The sequence below is a fragment of the Calidris pugnax genome, unplaced genomic scaffold (assembly GCF_001431845.1).
Source record: "Calidris pugnax isolate Ruff unplaced genomic scaffold, ASM143184v1 scaffold163, whole genome shotgun sequence".
Taxonomy (NCBI): domain Eukaryota; kingdom Metazoa; phylum Chordata; class Aves; order Charadriiformes; family Scolopacidae; genus Calidris; species Calidris pugnax.
The window spans coordinates 161,845-168,350 of record NW_015090899.1 but is presented as its reverse complement, the minus strand read 5'-3'; positions in this window follow the sequence as shown (position 1 = coordinate 168,350).

Genomic DNA, 6,506 nt, shown 5'->3' with positions numbered 1-6,506 from the left:
GTGGTGGCTGCATCGGCCTGCCACAAGAATTAAAAAAAAAAAAAAAAATTAATCTAAAGCAGAGGGTTTTATTCAGGATTGTAATAAAGTCAAGATATGAGCGTTGCTGATGAAAAGGCAGTTCTAAATTTATTCCATTTCATGTCATCTCTCATTTAAATGTACAGTATAATGTATATAGTAGCTTTTATTTATTTAAAAGTATATAGTTCCTTTTGTATGAACAAAATTTCAGAACCATTTATTTTATGGGTCACCTCACTATGCAGTAGAACTTCACAAACTTCAGTTGACCATACTGGAAACTATTTCATTCCATTTCAGTATTTTAAAGTAAAGCCTTTGTATAGATTTTTGTTTAAAGCTAAAAACTCCAGAACTTCTATAACTGCTTCATATTGTTAAAGGAACTAAAATACATTTGGTCATATTGTGCCAATGAAAACTGTGGTGGGGTATTTATTTAGAAAAAGGCACAGAAAAAAACTAAACAAAACTGCTTGGCGAAACATACTTTTTTTCTTTTAGAAGTTCTGCTCCATTAGAAAAAGTGAAATGTTGAACAGAGCTTAAATAAATAAATAGGAGATAGAAAATAGAAAGGAAATGATTGCACATAATTGTTAGAACTATTTTGTTTAACAAGATGAGTGTAACTGGAGGAGTGTGTTACTTCTTGGCTTGTGGGCTGCAGAGTTTGCAAAAGGCTCAAAGCTTCTGGAATTCTGTGGAGACAGACGCTCGCCTCTACCTATGACTTTCCAAGTTAACACTAAAAATTGAATTACAACATTCTTACCTCAAATCGTATCAGTCTATTGCCTATTACGCTGCTCCAGCAAATATTTTAATAATAACAGCACAAGGTAAAATTAAGCAAAAAAATCACACAAGCCTCCCATTATATAGATAAGTTACTATATACACAAAATATACAGAAGACGGGGTACAGAAGGGCTTCACTATATTTAGTTCCCACATTTGGATGCCTTTTCTGAGTGTGCAAGGCAAGACACGAGGGATGCAGTTGTCATCACCTGTTCAATTGAAAGCCTTGTCCTTGATGGTGGCTGTTTTCAGACAAAGATGGAAAACACGTCTCATAAGAGCCATTGGGTAATTTGCAGCCTACTTTCAGTCCCATCTGCTTTTCTATCAGGTGGAGATTGGTTTAAATCACGATACTTAAGATCTGTCCTTTTTTTTTAGCATTAACTAATTGTAATTTTGAAAATTCTTTAAAAAATTTAAATAATTTTTTTTTAGCCTGGAGAAGAGAAGGCTCTAGGTCTTCCAGTACCTGAAGGGGGCCTACCAAAAAGCTGGGGAGGGAATGTTTGCAAGGGCGTGTAGCCATAGGATGAGGGGCAATGGTTTTAAACTAGAGCAGGATAGGTTTAGATTAGGCATTAGGAAGAAGTTCTTTACAATGAGGGTGGTGAGACACTGGAATGGGTTTCCCAGGGAGGTGGTGGAGGCCTCATCTCTGAAGACATTCAAGGTCAGGCTTGATGAGGCTCTGAGCAATCTGATCTAGTTAAAGCAGGGGGGTTGGACTAGATGTCCTTTAAAGGTCCCTTCCAACCCAACACATTCTACGATTCTATAAATTTTAATCTCCCTAAATTTTTGACCTCAAATGAAATCCTGTGGTTGTGAATTGCACAACTAATTCCAGATTATCATTCCCACCATCACCACCCATATGCATATTTTGAATATGGGTACATTTAATGTCTTTGGACACCCTCTGTTTTAATGTTATAAAAATGGGAAAATAGAAACTCTGTTTGCTCTTTATTACATGGTTAATTATAATATAAGCTTTTATCATGAATTGCCTAGATTAAAAATGCTTCATTTAAACAGTTCTCAGAGAGTCGTTAAAAAATAAATAGGACATATCAGTTTCTCCTTAGACAGACTATTCATGTAAACTCATACTTCTCTGGTTATTTAAAACATATTTCAGAAAACTCAGAATATTACAGACTGATAAAATCAGCGTGTGTGTGTAACTGTGTGTATGCATGTGTATGTGCAAATGTCTTTTTTGCAGAAACTAATTTATTTTATCTTGCTGTTGGTGTAATACATAAATCCTTTTATGCATACACTCATTTTTTAAAAAAAATTAACAGTTCTAATTTCAGTCTTGGTAGCTCCTTCTCCTTAATACAACAGTTCCATTTTACACTTCCATCTTTATTTTATACTGACATTACCTACATATCTACGTTTAGTTGCAGCTCATGCACAATGGTGTATAGCAAAATATAACGTCCCCACCTGAATTAATGTTTTTGAACAGTTAAATTCCTGGGTTGTCTTCAAAAAAATCTACTGGTTTCTGTATAAATTGGGTAGGTAGATATGCTTTTTTGAACTCAATTTATTCTAAATGGGATTTGATGGAAACTAAATTTTGGGTACATTAAGTAATATATTTTTAAATAATGGTGTACCATTTTGAGAATAAGAAACTGAAGATTATTGTTATATTATTCTTTAAAATATGCTGTTGGAATATATTTCTATATTTTGAGACATAATAAACCTGTAATGCTATTTTGTTCTGCTGTGATTTTGCTTCTGAGACAAATGACAAAATGACACAGACTTCATACATGATTTAAAGCTAAAAGCAAGTGATCAATAATTATGGATGGATTTTGTTGCAGTTCATTTTTTAGTACAGACATTTTGGAAATTACTTACATTTAGGTACTTCTTAAACTGCAGCTGGTGAACCATCTACACTATTAATAAAAATCATGCATTCAACTCATACCTCCAAATGCTAATACTCTACTCAAAATATACTAGAAAAGAGGAATAGTTTTCAAAATTCTCCATAAATCTCTAACAGGCCAGTCATCTGTTTGAAAGGAAGGATAGTGGCACCACACCTTCTGCATGCTCCAGATAAGTGCATATATGTGTGTTTTTATGTAAACTTGTTCAGGTGAGCCCTTCTCCAGTAGTACCTAATACAGGGGGTTTTGTTCTTTTGCTTGGTTGCTTCAAATACCTGTTATATTATATATATATTTATACATAATATATAATATAATATGTATATAATTATATTAAATTATATTAAATCTATACCCATATCTCCATATCTATATCTATTTCTATAGATAAGTCGGTTTCTGTAGTTAGGAAGATCATTCCATTATCCTTTAGGACACAAGAACTTTGTTCCTTTTAAAGCTATTTAAGTTTTCTGTACCCTCAATAACTGGAAAGAGTCTAAATGACTGAAAACCAGAAAAAGTGAAGCAGCTCTGTACAGAATTAATGTTACATTACAGGTCAGAGCTTCTCAGTCTTTAACTTACTCATAATTTTAATACCATTGCTGCCCATTCTGGGCCAAAACTAAATGTTTACAGGATGTTACTAGTGACCACTTCTACGGCTTAGGAGTACTCACCCAGTGGAAGTCAAAGTTGGGAGGTGAATATTATTGCAGCAGTGATTTCATTTTCCTTTAGAAGTGCCTTGTTCTCCGAGGGTGATTTTGCTGTCCAAGAGAAGGTGAGCTCTGACTGACTGCAGTGTGCAGCATTTATAAGGTCTCTGATGTGCTGAGCTGTGAACTTCCTTCAGTTAGACCACTTGGTGGGCATCTTTTCTTTGTCTGGATGCCCATTTTCACAAAGCATTTATAGGGCCAAATTTTTATAATTTTGGCCAAAGGTTTGAAATTCTTGAATTAGGGAGCAGGGGTGGGAGATCCTTGCTGATAGCCAAAAACATACCTGTTTGAAATTCTTGAATTAGGGAGCAGGGGTGGGAGATGCTTGCTGATAGCCAAAAACATACCTGTTCGGATTGCATTAGCTTTTTTTTTTTTTCCAATCAAGGTAAAAATGAAATTAATTTAAATCAAGGTAAAAATGAAATTAATTTAAAGCCATCTGGTAGATGACAACATAGCAAGACATCCGATCAGCACAAAATTCAGTTAGAGAGACCTTGGGCAGAAGTTGGCGTGGATGCCCTCAAACAAAAAGAATGATCGTTCCTTGTTCTGTTGTAGGTCTGAAGGGCAGTCCTGACCGACGTGTCCTTCACAACCCCATGGCTCTGGCAACTGTAAACAACGACAGCCCCTGACACCCTTAAAATAATCTTACACTGTTTAAGAAGTTTTGCTGGGATGTTTAATTGGGATGTGAAGCTTTCAGAAAGCTTTTGTTAGCATGATGGGATGTCAGACGATTCATTTTGGAATATAATTTTCTCTACCATTTGCTGGCTTGCTGACTGCCTATTTCTGGGGTTTTTTTGTCAGCTCCTCTTTTGAAACGGTTTCATCGTGAATTGACTTTGACTCAAAGACCGTTAAAAAGAACGGTTTACGCTTGTATTCATAAGATTCTGAATTGTTTCAGCAATAACCAAAGGATTCCAATAACCAGGACTTTAAAACTGTGTTCTTTGCAATCTCTACCAACTTTTCTGCTCACACATTCAGCTGTGCATAGGGAGAATCTGACATGTGGTGCCTGAATGACGAACAAGCCACATGTGAATAATACAGCATTATCTTTTACTATCTCATCTGCAGTCACAGAACTTGCAAACTGTGATTTACAATGTGTTGCTGAATTCTTACTCACAGGGCTTGAGCAAGAGCTTGATTAAAAACAAAAGAAAACTAAACTAAAAATCCAACCCAAAACAGCAAGAGGAGGTTTTCTTGCCATCTTAGTTCAAATAAATCAGCACCAAACGTGGTACATGAGGGACCGGGAATCTCATGTGAATTAAATGGGCCTTTTGTATTCTGTTTCCCATATTTACAACACATGACACAGACGCTTGTCTCGACTTCTATATTTTGAGCTAAATGCTCTGTTCTGTTCCTGTACTTTTTTGCTTCCAGATGGGCACCATCAATTATTATTATTAATATGAATGAAGATATTTTCATTGCTTTAGCAGATGTTAATGCTTTACAAAAGAAGTATGTGTTATTAGTATTGCTACTTTACAGGTACAAAGAAGTGGAGACTTGGCTACGAGAAGAGGAGACGAGAGGCAGTGTAGGGGAGACAACCAGACCCCCAGTGTCTCTCCCAGTGCTGTAACCCCCCATCCCACATTCTTGGCAGAGTGATGCATATGCTTGACCCTCTTATCCCTGAAGCTCATAACTTTAATGGATGATAAGCAATCTGAGGGGCTACATGGACCTATACTTTGCATTTACCAAGTGCTTTTCTAGTTTCATGATTGTTTGTGGAAATCTGGGCAGTGAGTGATAGAATCAAGCCAGGTGCAGGGTGAAGACCACACCTTTCCTATGTGGGGGTGGTTATATTTTAAAGCTACTTCTATGGAACTAACCAAGATGACTTTGAAGCTGATCTTGGAGCACCTTCTCAGCAGCGTCGTAAATCTGCGCCAGAAGAGTTGAAGGCAGTGACGCATCCCTCCCTTTTCTTCCTTGCATTTTCCTCCTGCTCAGTGGGGAGCTCAGCACTGCGTTAAGACTGAGACTGTGTAGCAGGGGATCCCAGGGCAGATGTTGGCTGGAGATATGAGAGAAACATATTTTCTAGGGAACAGCTCTCAGACAATAATATTAAAGCAGAGATGTGGGAGCAGGATCTTCTCTGTATAAACTTGTTCTGGTTTCTTCTGAGTCTCCAACTGACTTGTGAGCAGAAATGTTTGTAAGAATGAGAATGCTCTGTAATTAAATTGTGAGGAGAAAACTTGGAGGGGGTTCTTTCTGGCATCTCTGCCCTCATAAGTCCTTCCACAAAGGAGAAATCCAGCTCAGACCTGGAGCTACTCAACTGCACAGAGATCAAAAGTTGGACAAGACGTGATAGAGAAACATGGCACATACATCAAACTCCCTGAACTGATCTAATTGGAAAACAAAGCTTTTCGTGTCTGATTATTTTTTTGGTTGCTGAGCTGTCTCATATTAACTTGCCACAACAAAGTGTGTTCCCTTTTATTTGGGCCAATTATACATGCACCACTGGGATTCCTTTTCAAAATTAGTGTTTCTCCCTTAACCTCTGAAACGGCTCTTTTCAGCCTTCTCTGCATGTTATCTGTTTTATTATTCAAGACTAACAGCTCCCACAGGGAATGCTCTTTCCTAGACTGTGCCGGAGGGATGGAACAAAGACAAGACCTACCAAGTTAGTTACTTGTTTAATTGGGATGTGAATCTTTGAGGAATCTTTTTGCTCACTTTTTCTTTCTTTTTCACACACGTGGAATTTTTCTTGGTTTGCTATCATGGTATGAATTCTTGTGGATAAGCACATAAAGTAAGTGCATAGGCTTCCACAAAACCTTCCTGTAAAAAGTATTCAGACATTTAGCAAGAAACAAAACACCAGAATTGGTTTCCCTTTGAAAATGGAATTGGTATAGCTAGTAAAAAACTGGGATTCCCATTAAGGAAATGATTTTTAGCAAACTACTGGGCATGCTTAAATTTCATGTTTTGAAATCTATTAATTTAGCAA